Source organism: Tachypleus tridentatus, chromosome 8 (assembly GCF_004210375.1).
Source record: "Tachypleus tridentatus isolate NWPU-2018 chromosome 8, ASM421037v1, whole genome shotgun sequence".
Lineage (NCBI taxonomy): Eukaryota > Metazoa > Arthropoda > Merostomata > Xiphosura > Limulidae > Tachypleus > Tachypleus tridentatus.
In genome coordinates, this window is record NC_134832.1 from 3,263,787 (window position 1) to 3,275,915 (window position 12,129).

Below are 12,129 nucleotides of genomic sequence, written 5' to 3' on the forward strand. Positions count from 1 at the left end.
GTAACATATGAGAGGTTCATGTTTATTTGATGGTTTGAACTGCATATCTAGTATTTCTGTGGAAATATAAAATGGTATAAATCTGTTTCAAGTTTATCTGAGCTTTCATTGTCGTAATATCAAAAAGTATTGATTTCTCTGTTGAGAGTTATAAAATTTTTGGAATCAAACATCAGGTTTTTATATACCTTTATAGATGCGTTTCAATCTTATTTGGCCAAATCTACTGAAAAAAAAAATTAAGTTATTTTATGCATGGACGAAGAAAACATTATTGAAAACGTAAATGTCATTCTAATCTGGAATTGATTAGTTACTGAGTGCTTTAAGTGTTTTGGTAATATTATTTGTTAAAATCCTCCTATATATATTTTAACTTAGGCTTACTGTATTTACTTGCTAGAAAATTTTCCACTGCATGTGCTGATATACATTTACTGCAATGTCTACGCCTTTAAAACCTCAACTACATGATAAGAGTGAAATGACGAAAAACAAAACAAAGATCTCACCTTTCTGGTGAATCTGGATTTTATCTTGCGGAAAAGAATTCTTGGTAACTAAAACGAGAGCGAAGAACATGAAGACGGTGCCGGTAACGTGTTTGCTCTCTCGGCCTCTTCGATTATTTTTTTTCTCACCAGTACTCGTTGGACTATCTTTTGTTTTTTGTAAAACTTTGCAAAGTTGTTGTCAATGATTGGTACAGGCATCCCAACAACCACTACATCTGCAATACAGCAGACACTCCCAATCACTTTGTCAGGTAAAGTAAAAGGAACCATGTCTCCAAAACCAGCAGTCGTCATAGTGACACAAGCCCACCAAAAGGCAGAGGGAATCCTGGTGCAAAGTGTTTCAGGTTCGTCTTTCTCTGCAAAATAAGCGAGACTAGAAAAAACACGATGGAAATTACAAGGGATAAGATGAGCAACCCGAACTCTTGGATGCTTTTGTTCATTGTATATCCCAAACTTTGCAAGCCTCTCGAATGTCGAGCCAGTTTTAAAATTCTCATAACCCTTGCCACACGGAAGATTAGGATAATTTCATGAATGTTTTCAAAATCTTTAGGGACAATATTTGTAGCTACAAGAATTGAAGACACGATGAAAGGGGTAATAACTAGGAGGTCAACGATGTTTAGTATACTTTTTAAAAACTTCCCCTTGTTTGGTGCAGAAAATAATCTTAAGATATATTCTATACTAAACCAAACCACACATGTGATTTCAGTCATACCCAGTTTTTTGTTTTCTTTGTGTAGCGGAATTTCTTCATTGACATCTTTATCATATTGTTGCTTTAAGGAAGGTATCGTACCTGAAATTTGTGTGATGGATGATAGCAGGATGAAGAACACAGAGAAGCTGGCAATGATCTAAAGTTAACTTCTAATCACTAATCGATACTTATTATCACTTTATGTAAGTATATGTGTTTGAGACATTCACGAATTACGCAGCCCTGCGATGATTTTATTGCCTTGAAATATTCACGTTTTACAGTAATTCTTGTACGCTGAATCCAACAATGATACAAATTTTCTTCGTCGCGTACAGATTTTTCATAATACGCCACATGTATGTTTAGAACAGTGAATTACTTTCATTAAAATCGGGTCACACTTTGTAACGCTTAAAATATTGACAATCGATAAGACGCTCGCGTAGCCGATTGGTTTGTGACCCAAACATAATAAAAAAAAAATTTCATTGTGAGCAAACGAAATAATAATTTGATTCAAGTAAGAGTTTTCTTTTTATGATTTGTAAATAATCCTTACATAAGAAACTAAATGAATATTAATTTCAAAATCTACATAACTAAATAATAAACATATGTTATTAAAACGAAAACAGCTTTTATAAAGTTCTAATTCGCAAACCTGTGTTACGTAAGAATTAATAAAAAATACCAGTTATAAAAAATCATAAAAAAGTACATTTTGTAATATAACAAATAAGGAATAATTTCAGCGGTAGCACCCGAATAGAATGAAAACAATGGACAACCAATCAAAAAACTATTTTAAGGAGCAAAACATCAAGTGCTTCTTCAAACTTTTCAACTTCTGTTCTAAAAGTAAACCGTTGAACGTCTAAGTCAGTAAAAACTGATTCATTTTTTTCATAGTATTTGCTCATACAGCAAGACTCCATACAAGTTTCTTTTAACATCCAGTAATCAAAATCGTCAGTGAGCGACCTCACACAAAGTTCGTCCACCAAATGGAATTTTCCAGTGCGGTAAAAATTAATAATCGAAGTGAATGATGCAGGACTGTAATCAAAGAAAAACTCGTTTTGATCAGGATTATACTCGTCACAGTATTCCTCAAATTCCTCAGGATCTTGGCATAGTCGTAGACGAACTAAGCGGGTTTGAGGGAAGCGCTTCAAAGTATTCCACATCACTTGATGTTTGACACCACTAACATTTAGAGTCACCCTGTGGTTTTTAGTTTCAGTAAGATCAGCCACAGAGTCATTTCGAGACAAATCAAGAACATCTTGTGTTTGCGCATCATTTATATCTATTAAGGAAATGGGTAAACTACACGAATATTGTGACTCTTCCACAGATAGGACTGAATGGTTACTTTCTATTTGATGCCAACCAGAGACATCTCGATGAGGTGAGTTATTCGTATGAAGTTTCTCTACAAAGTCCATTTCTTCAAGTGATACTGATGACCCCAGCGTATACATTCAAGTCAGTTTTAATTCACTGGAAATAGGAATTCGTTTCACAGGGACTGTAATGACTTCTTGGCTTCAGAAGCAACTGAAATAAGAATATTTATGATAGGATATGTAACATCTTTCATCTTAAAATGTGAAGGGTGATAGGTTTTTGCAAAAGTTTTCAACTAAAGAACGAAAAAAAGATAAAAATCTGGAAGAATACGAAACAGTTATTATTATTTTTACAAAGAAATACAAAATGTTTATTCTACCATGCAATAAACCTAGATTTAATATTCCCACCAGCCAATCAGCTTCTGAAAACTCTAGCAGCAAAATATTTTTAGAATCTACTTTTTAATGGTTTATTTAAATATACATCCGTCACACAAGCCTAATTCATTTCAATGTATATATATATATCTTGGATAGAATTTCATAGACATGGCCAAGTGGTTAAGGCGCTCAACTCGTAATATGAAGGTTCGAAACCCCGTCACACCAAAGCATGCTCGTTTGTTTCAGCAGGTGGGGGCATTATAATGTGACGGTAAATCAACTTGTCTTTAGTAAAAGAGTAGCCCAAGAGTTGGCGGGGGGGATAACTAGCTGCCTTCCCTCTAATCTTACACTACTAAATAAGAAACGGTTAGCGCAAATAGCCCTCGTGTAGCTTTGCGCGAAATTCAAAACAAACCAAACTGTTTATGCCTCTACTAATAAACTTGTGCTATTTATACCTGTACTAATGTATTTCATTAATCACTTAAATGCAATATTTGTTTTATTTAAATTTTTAGTAGTTCATGGTACTTTAGGGATCTGGAGAGATAAATTAATGAATCAGAGGTGTATTGCTGAATTATTGTTATGTGACCCCTGTTGGTCCAACAAAACGGATAATCCAGCAAGGCTTTGGAACCAAGAGTACAGGAAATTCGGTGGTGTACCTTTACCACTTAAGAGTATTCAGTGTGTGTATTTAGATTATTTTTATGTTTTTGTTCTTGCTTCTAAAGTGTTTTGGGGTAAATATCTACATCACTGTAATATATTCATTTGTTTTATTTATACCCTTTTTATGCAGACGCCCTCATCATATGACGGATTAAATAAATTAATTAAAAAGGCACTCGACTTTCATTTAGAAGTCACTCGTTCAAATCACTACTGTAATATTCATTATTATTTTTCAAATGTACTTATGACTATATTTATAACAAATTATTTTCTATGGAGAAACAGGAATACAGTTATGGATTCATTCTGGAATAATATTTGGAATAATGTGTATAAAAGCCAGTGGTATTTTGGTAATGCTGTGGCTTGTCTGTGTCTTAGCGATAAAACTATGACCTGATATTGTTGTCTTAAATACGTACATAAAACTTCAAGGTTTACGAAAGCTGGCTTGAATTCTACTTTTTTCATCGCTTTACCTTTTACTTCATACACACGTATATCTTGATGAAAACGTTTAGAAGTTCTTGTCGAGTTTCAAAACCATCCAATGTTTTTATTAGGTTTTCGTGAAGTTTGTCAGTTATATTATTACTTTTTAAAAGGTAAAACATGTTTTTCTTTATTTCTCCCAACCGTATTGTCATTACTCTTAACTAATGATGACATCTCAAATTAATTATTATATTTAAATAATCTTCTTTCGACCTTTAAACCGTAATTTCTAGGTTATATTATGCAATTAAAAACATAAGTCTTGGTACACGTGAAATGCCGATGAATTTATGTAACCTTCCACTTATCACAGAGTCACTTGAGAAAGACAACTTAATGAAATAGATAATTTGGGTCTAGTTCAACAATTTCTGCTGGAACGTTATGAGTAAAGATTTGGGCAACAAGGGTATGTTACTGAAACTATGGTTTCTTACCATCAGAAATTGTTTATTACTACCCTTAAGATGAAGATGTAATTTTAAAAAATATAAAAGCCACTGTCTCTCTTTTGGTAACACATTAAAACTTTGTTAAAAATTTAAAATATCATGTCGTACAAAATGATGCCATTAAACTATATGGTGTGCTAAGAAAGTAATAGGCCATTAACCTCATATCTATAGAAAGTAATGAAGACGATTTTTTGAGAAACAAAATTTAATGTAAGAAAAGAAAAATTCATTGTAATTTAGGATTTTTTTAAACTTCATTGTAGTACAATGTATAACTGTTTTTCTTTTATGATGATGGGGGAATTTTAATAAACAAACTCACTGAACAAAGGAAGAGGACGTTGAAGGGGGGATAACAAACTCCCAACCTCTCATTTCTTAACGGGCGAGGCTAGTTACATAATAAACATTAGTGACTATGAGTCAGAAAGAATTAAATATATTTTACCCCAACAGATGACGCTATATTATATTAATAAAAATATTTTTCGCCTTAGGTAACAGATTTTTAAACATTTAGTCAAAAATGTATAAGAATTTTATAAGAAACGTTAATGTAAAAAGCGTTTTAATAAAAATTCGATTTATTCATTTGCTACGCTATCTTAAAGGTAGGTTAGAAAATAACATATTTTTTTATTTTTGTAAATATTACTCGGAATTTGTACATTTGTCCTTTACCATAAAACTCACAGCTTTTACCATCACAATTAATAATTTGCTGGATTACACATTTGACAATTCAGGAATATTTCTTTGAGTTTTTTTCTTGTTTTTATTATAAGCCTTTGCCAAGAAGATATGAACGTACCATAAAAATATCATATACAAGCGAAACTTCTAATCAAGAACCACCTATACCCAAAAAATGTTTTATTTTTAAAATACTAGAAAATTAATCAGCATTCACCGAAATATGACAGAAAATCAAGTTGTAATAACATAAATTTAACCTAAATTTAAAAGCTTTCACACAAAATGTTAAAAGACTATAGAATAGCCAGTTATTTACAATGAAATAAATTGATAAAAATGGAGACTCGGTCAAACGTTTTAATATAACATAGGCAATTTAATTATGTATTTTTTCATGGGACATAAAAGTCTTAAAACAAATAAATACAAGAGTTACATGAGGCAGTTTTAAAACTCTCGATTTCGCTCACCATGAAAATATTTCGAAAACAAAAACCACCTTTGAATATTATCGCCACCTAAGTAACTTTAATACCCACCTAGATCTGAACCAAACGTTAGCCTGATACTACTCATTAGTCTATTCTCTTCTATATTTTAGGTTATTATTATACGATCGGAAATTAACGTTTTGTTTAATGAATATTTATAAATGCAAGTTTCATCGATATTAAAATTATCAACGGAACATTCAGCTGTCCAACCATAATTATAGTTATTAGGCGTATTGCGTTTTTAATATTATGTTATTTATTCAGTTTCTCAACATTTCTTCTTGAAAAAACAACTAAGGGACCGAAAAGCGAATGTAGTGTTAAAATATAATAGGTCTCATACTAATATTGTAAACAGTGCGATCCGACGAATGGAGATTGTTCCAAACGCTTTCTTTCTTTTAATGAAAAATATAAATAACTTGGATATTATTCAAACCTAGTATTTAATTTTCTGATACTAATGTTAAACTTGTTATTTAAATAGTTACAAAAATGCTTTGACGAGGTTAGGTACACAAAGTAAAAGAGAATACAACAAGGATTAATTTAATTCCTAGTCTTGGAAACATTAAAATTCTGAATTTCAACAAAAATTACACAAATTCAGTACCTTTTTTTCCAGATTCTTCTTAAACTGTCCATTTCGAATTTATGTGCTTTTAATTTTAAATACGTTTGTTTGTTTGTTTTATGGAATTTCGCACAAAGCTACTCGAGGGCTATCTGTGCTAGCCGTCCCTAATTTAGCAGTGTAAGACTAGAGGGAAGGCAGCTAGTCATCATCACCCACCGCCAACTCTTGGGCTACTCTTTTACCAACGAATAGTGGGATTGACCGTCACATTCTACGCCCCCACGGCTGGGAGGGCGAGCATGTTTAGCTCGAACCCGCGACCCTCAGATTACGAGTCGCACGCCTTACGCGCTTGGCCATGCTTTTAAATACGAAACTGACAATTAATAGGATCGTAAAAAACAACAATAACAAAAACTCAGCAGCTTACGTGAACTTTATCACATACTTTAAAACAAGAAAATAAACGTTACTCGTAAAATTATCATAAAGTTAAATAGTTCTCTTACGTTTTTCAACTAGATGAAAAACGTCGCCGAAACATAGTCTAGAATACACTTGTTAGTATTTAGCCAGTAATCCACAACATAATGTTACGTACTGTGATTCACATCTACAGAACACACACTTAATTTTTTCAATCACATTAACTCTATACATCCCAACATCAACTTCACATGTGAACAAGAAGAAAGCAATCAAATATCATTTCTTAACCTCAAAATTACAAGAACCGATACACAATTTAAAACAGAAATCCACCGAAAAATCACCCATAGTGGACTACATATTCCTTGGAATTTAGCACATCAAACAAAACAAAGACTCAACATACTAAGAAACCAAATAAACACAGCCATAAAACTTTGCTCACCAGATAAAATGAAGGATGCATTAGACTTAATAGAACAATACTTTATCAACATCAATAAGTTTCCTCCACAAACCGTAGAAAACATTATACGCACACACGTATACAGAAAGCAAAATCAACTAACAAAAGTAAATATATCTCACGAATTAAAAAATCACGAAATTGCTGCATACCATATATTCCCGACATCAGCAGAAAAATAACTAACATTTTTCAAAAACTACTAACAAAATATGACGTTACAGTTGACACCAAATTTATTCAAAAACCAGGCACAAAACTAAGATCTATACTGTGCAAAATCTAGACTGACAAACGCCATACCAACATTATATATAAAATGCAATATGATAACTGCCGCCCTTCTATATTGTAGAAACAAATAGAAAAATGGAAACCAGATTCAAAGAACACAAAAAGTCACCTTCACACATTTTCGAACATTCCAAATCAAATAAACACCATAAAAAACACCCAAATACTAAATAAAGGAACAAATATAAATAAACGCAAATTAAAGAAGCATTACTTATACAACAACTCAAGCCCAAAATAAACTAATACAAAGGAACACCTTTATACCTATATTACAAATAATGTAATAAATAACAATAATAAAATAAATAATATAAAATTATATAATCAAACATCTAAGCACGCTCTCTACATTCCCATACTCAATTACACAACCTCCTTCAAACATGTGGTCAGCTATCGGTCAGTTACCTCTTTCTTTCTTTGGGAACCTCCTCTACATAAAAATTTTCTCAATCCATACCAGCCATTTTTACATATATAAATTTAACATATCAGTCTCAGAGCAGATGGTCTCAACTCTTTTTACTCTTACTTTATCTCTTCCAAATTTATTGTTTTTGCTTTTAAAACGTTAATAGTGGCTTCTTCCCATACATTTTCAGTTTCAACTCTTAAAATTCAAGAATGTACCCATTTATAGTAAGAAAATTGGATTTTAAAAGACATTTATCATCTATGTCTGTAAAATATATACTTTCTGCATACCAACACAATCTTAAATGTGGCAATGTCTGATTGTATTCAGTAATCTGACACTTGGTTCATCAACCTCTTCTTCTACCTCTATACCATACACAGAAACATCTTCCTCTCCACTATTCATGAATGAGGCTTGGCTAACGCTTACGGATCTGGATCCTGCGAGATCAATCCTCAATTTGCTGATTTGACTGTTGCATTTGATAATTTACCTACTGACACAACTCCTGAAGTTGTTGATTTGTCACAACAATTTGTTGATTAAACTTTCACTGGCCTGCTGCATTTGTCAATCCGGTCTGTTGGGTTATCAATTTCTTCAAGAAACGCCTTGAACTGGCGATGATTAAGTGCATGACCCCGAATGAAGTTCACTGCAGAAATGACTTGTTTCAGTATGCAAGAAATATCTAAGTCTTTTCCACAGAGTGCTTGCTGATGTATGATGCAGTGTATGAACAGAGCGCTTGGGAGTTGAAGATCTTCCAACTGTTTCCTGATCAGCCCCACCAGACCCTTCTTTACTCCAGCCATGTTTTTTCCTCCATCAACTGTTACATCTTTAAGTTGATTCCACTGAAGGTTATAGTCTTGCAAAGTTTTATGCACTTCCATGAAAATGTCTTCTCCACTTATTCTTCCGTGCGTGCTGCAAACTGATGCCAACTCTTCCGTGATCTGAAAGTCCAAATTAACTCCACGAATGAACACGAGAAGTACTCGAGAAATCAGTAGACTCATCCTGTGCCAGAGAATAAACTAAGAAGTTCCTAGCTTTTTGGCGTATCTGTAATGCGATGTTCTCTCCAAGTTCCTCTGCTCTCCGTACAACTGAAGTTGCTGAAAGACTGATACTTTCAAAGAAATTGGACACAGCTCATTTGCTGCTTCCATCATACACTCTTTGATGAAGTTGCCGTCAGTAAAAGGTTTTCCTCGCTCTGCCATCCGTTGCACCATTTTGTAACTTGTATGAGTGACAGATTCATTTTCAGTAAACTTTCTCGTGAAGAGATTCTTTCGAGATTCAAAAACACGTATCAAGGATTCAAATTCCTCAGAAAAAAGCTTTCCTGAAAATTTCAAATATGTTGATAGATGTTTTGTTTCATAGTGACGCCGAAGATTGTACTCTTTCAAAACGAAAACACTTTCGGTTCATATCACACAAGTAACTTTCTGGTTTTTTGTTTCCACAAAGAAGTACTTTTTGCCCATTCTTCATCGAAAGCACGACACTCAGAGTCCACTTTTCTTCTTTTAAAAGCAGCCATAACGATGGGTGAGAAAAAAACAGGATCTGAAAATAAAAAACAGAACGATGTGAGAAACGTATTGTACAAGTCCTAGAACGCACAAACAAAATATATTGAAACGTACGTTTGCCACGACACTTACCTTAGAATGAGTTACGAAAAGCGCATAGCCCGACTAATAAGAGAAATGAGCTTGCTGAAGCGGTAACCCTCGGCTGCTGAATTTACAAGACGAGTCGATAGGACGAGGGTTAAGTCTGTTCTTGTTTTCGAAATCCTAATGCTTTCATACATACGTGCCTCGATATGAATAAACGGGCAGCAAGGACGAATGAAGAATTTTCCTATTGGTTAAAAATGCGCGTGAAAGCCTTGATTCTTTTTATCATAACGTCTTGTGTTTGCCAGCTTAAAGCGACCATCGGTGTGATTTATTTTGTTATGACAGTCGGACATTTTTATGTCACTTTTTATTTCCAAGAGACTAGCTGCTGGCGGGCCGCACAAAATGACTTCGAGGGCCATATCTGGTCCGCGGGCCGTAGTTTGGTGACCCCTGATTTAAAGAAACGATCTATAATTTTGGTTTTTGAATTTCGCGCAAAGCTACATGAGGGCTATCTGCGCTAGCCGTTCCTAATTTAGCCGTTTAAGATTAGATGGAAGCAAGCTAGTCACCACCACCCATCGCCAACTCTTGGGCTACTGTTTTACCAACAAATAGTGGAATTCACTGTTACACTACAACGCCTCCACGCCTGAAAGTGCAAACATGTTTGGTGTAACAGGAAGGTAATAAGTATTTCAGAAAACAAATTAACTTGGTAGAAGAAAAATAAAATCGCCCTAAACGTACAGAAACAAAAAACAATTTATTTTTTTTACGAATGCAAATTTTATCAACCGTTACAAAAATAAAATACTTAAGCTAAAGAAAATATCAACCAAAGTGTTGCTAAATTTATATTCGAGGGTTTACATCTAAACGAGGGTTTCGTCCTAAAAGTGAAATTAAATAAAAACATAATCTTGAAATTCTTCCAAATTCTATAACAGTTTTTCTACTTTGTGGCCAAAAAGTATCTTCCTTTTCCAACAAATAAACATCCATTGGCAATCTGCCGGCTTACAACGCTATAATTCGGGTTTCGATACCCATGATGTGTACAGCACAGAGAACCTATTGGGTATCTTCGTGCTTAACCAATACAAAATCTTATTGATGCCAATGAATCATTTGTTTAATGCTGTTTAATTACCCTGAGCTTGTAAATTCCGTTGTTTTAAACACCGCTGTATACAATCTCTCATTGTACTGTAAAAATGTTTACTTTCCAATGACACAGCGTTACACTGCTAGAAAAATGGTTTCGATACCTCTTACGAGCAGAGCATAGATAACTTATTGCATAGCTTTGTGTTTAACTACAAACAAACAAAGAAACTCAAATATTAAGCATAAGAACAAGCCAGTTCCAAATACTTTTGATGTTCGAGACGTGCTTAACTTTTGTTTTAAATGTTATTACAGACAAAGTCTACTTGCTTTCCCATTCAGAAGAACCCTAATTAACATGAATCATTATTAATAAACGATTAACCCTTCATCTGTTCAATAATAAAACAAGAAAAAATACGTGAATACAATACTAGTAATATTTAATAAGATAATCACTAATTTTCTCTTTATTTGACAAAAACATCATGTAGGAACCAGTGATACACTAAAAAGCACTAAGTAGGTGTGCAAAAACGGTTATTAGCGAAATTTTCAATTTGAGCCACTGAAAGTGTATTTAAAGAAATCGTAATTAATTATATTTTTTTTATAATTATTTAAATTATGTTGTCTCCACAGAATATGATTGAGACAAAATTAATTATTTATAATGAATTATCTTAATAATTTTCTACCTGAATTTGTTTTTCACATTTTCTTTACAATCGTATACCACTAAATTAAAAATGCTTATCATTACAAAAATAGGTTACGTCTTTATTATTTGACGTTAACATTTTTTTATACTATGTCACCTTATAACGTGACCGTGGCATAATTGTTAGCGTGCTCAGAACGTGAATCAACGATTTATGGTTTGCGTTCCTTTGCCACGTAAGATGCTCAACACTTTGGTGTCATGAGTGCTCTATAAGAGTGGTAGTCAGACCCAATATTTTCTTACTCTTTTCATTCAATATCAGAGCTCATAAACTGACTGGAAGGTAAAACGTGTGATCAAAACAAGCTTTGTGTACAAAATCCAACGACTCGTATGAGCTGATAGTATCTAAAAACCAATTTCGAAGAAGTTGTTTTTAGAGATGATGTCATGCAACACTTGATAGACCAGATGGGTGGATCAGAGGAAAGCTGAGACGTCATCAAGGAAGAGTGATATTTTGGGCTGGTACCATTGGTACTGAGCTTGGGGTCCATTTAGAGTACCTGATAATGTAAAAGTGACTTCTGAAGCCTATGTTGCATTTTTTAAGGACAACTTAAAACCTTGGTATAGGACCAAGTCTATGGGATTCAAAAGAAAAGCCATTTTTAAGGTATATAAGGTATATAATGTTGCTCATGGTACATTGAGTTACCTTTCAAAATTAGGCTTCAA

The 12,129-nt window shown here is 33.5% G+C and overlaps 1 pseudogene; it reads right to left on the reverse strand.

The window, feature by feature from the left end:
* Positions 1 to 560: 560 nt before the first annotated feature.
* Positions 561 to 1,251, reverse strand: LOC143223858 (potassium voltage-gated channel subfamily B member 2 pseudogene; annotated as a pseudogene).
* Positions 1,252 to 12,129: the final 10,878 nt, after the last annotated feature.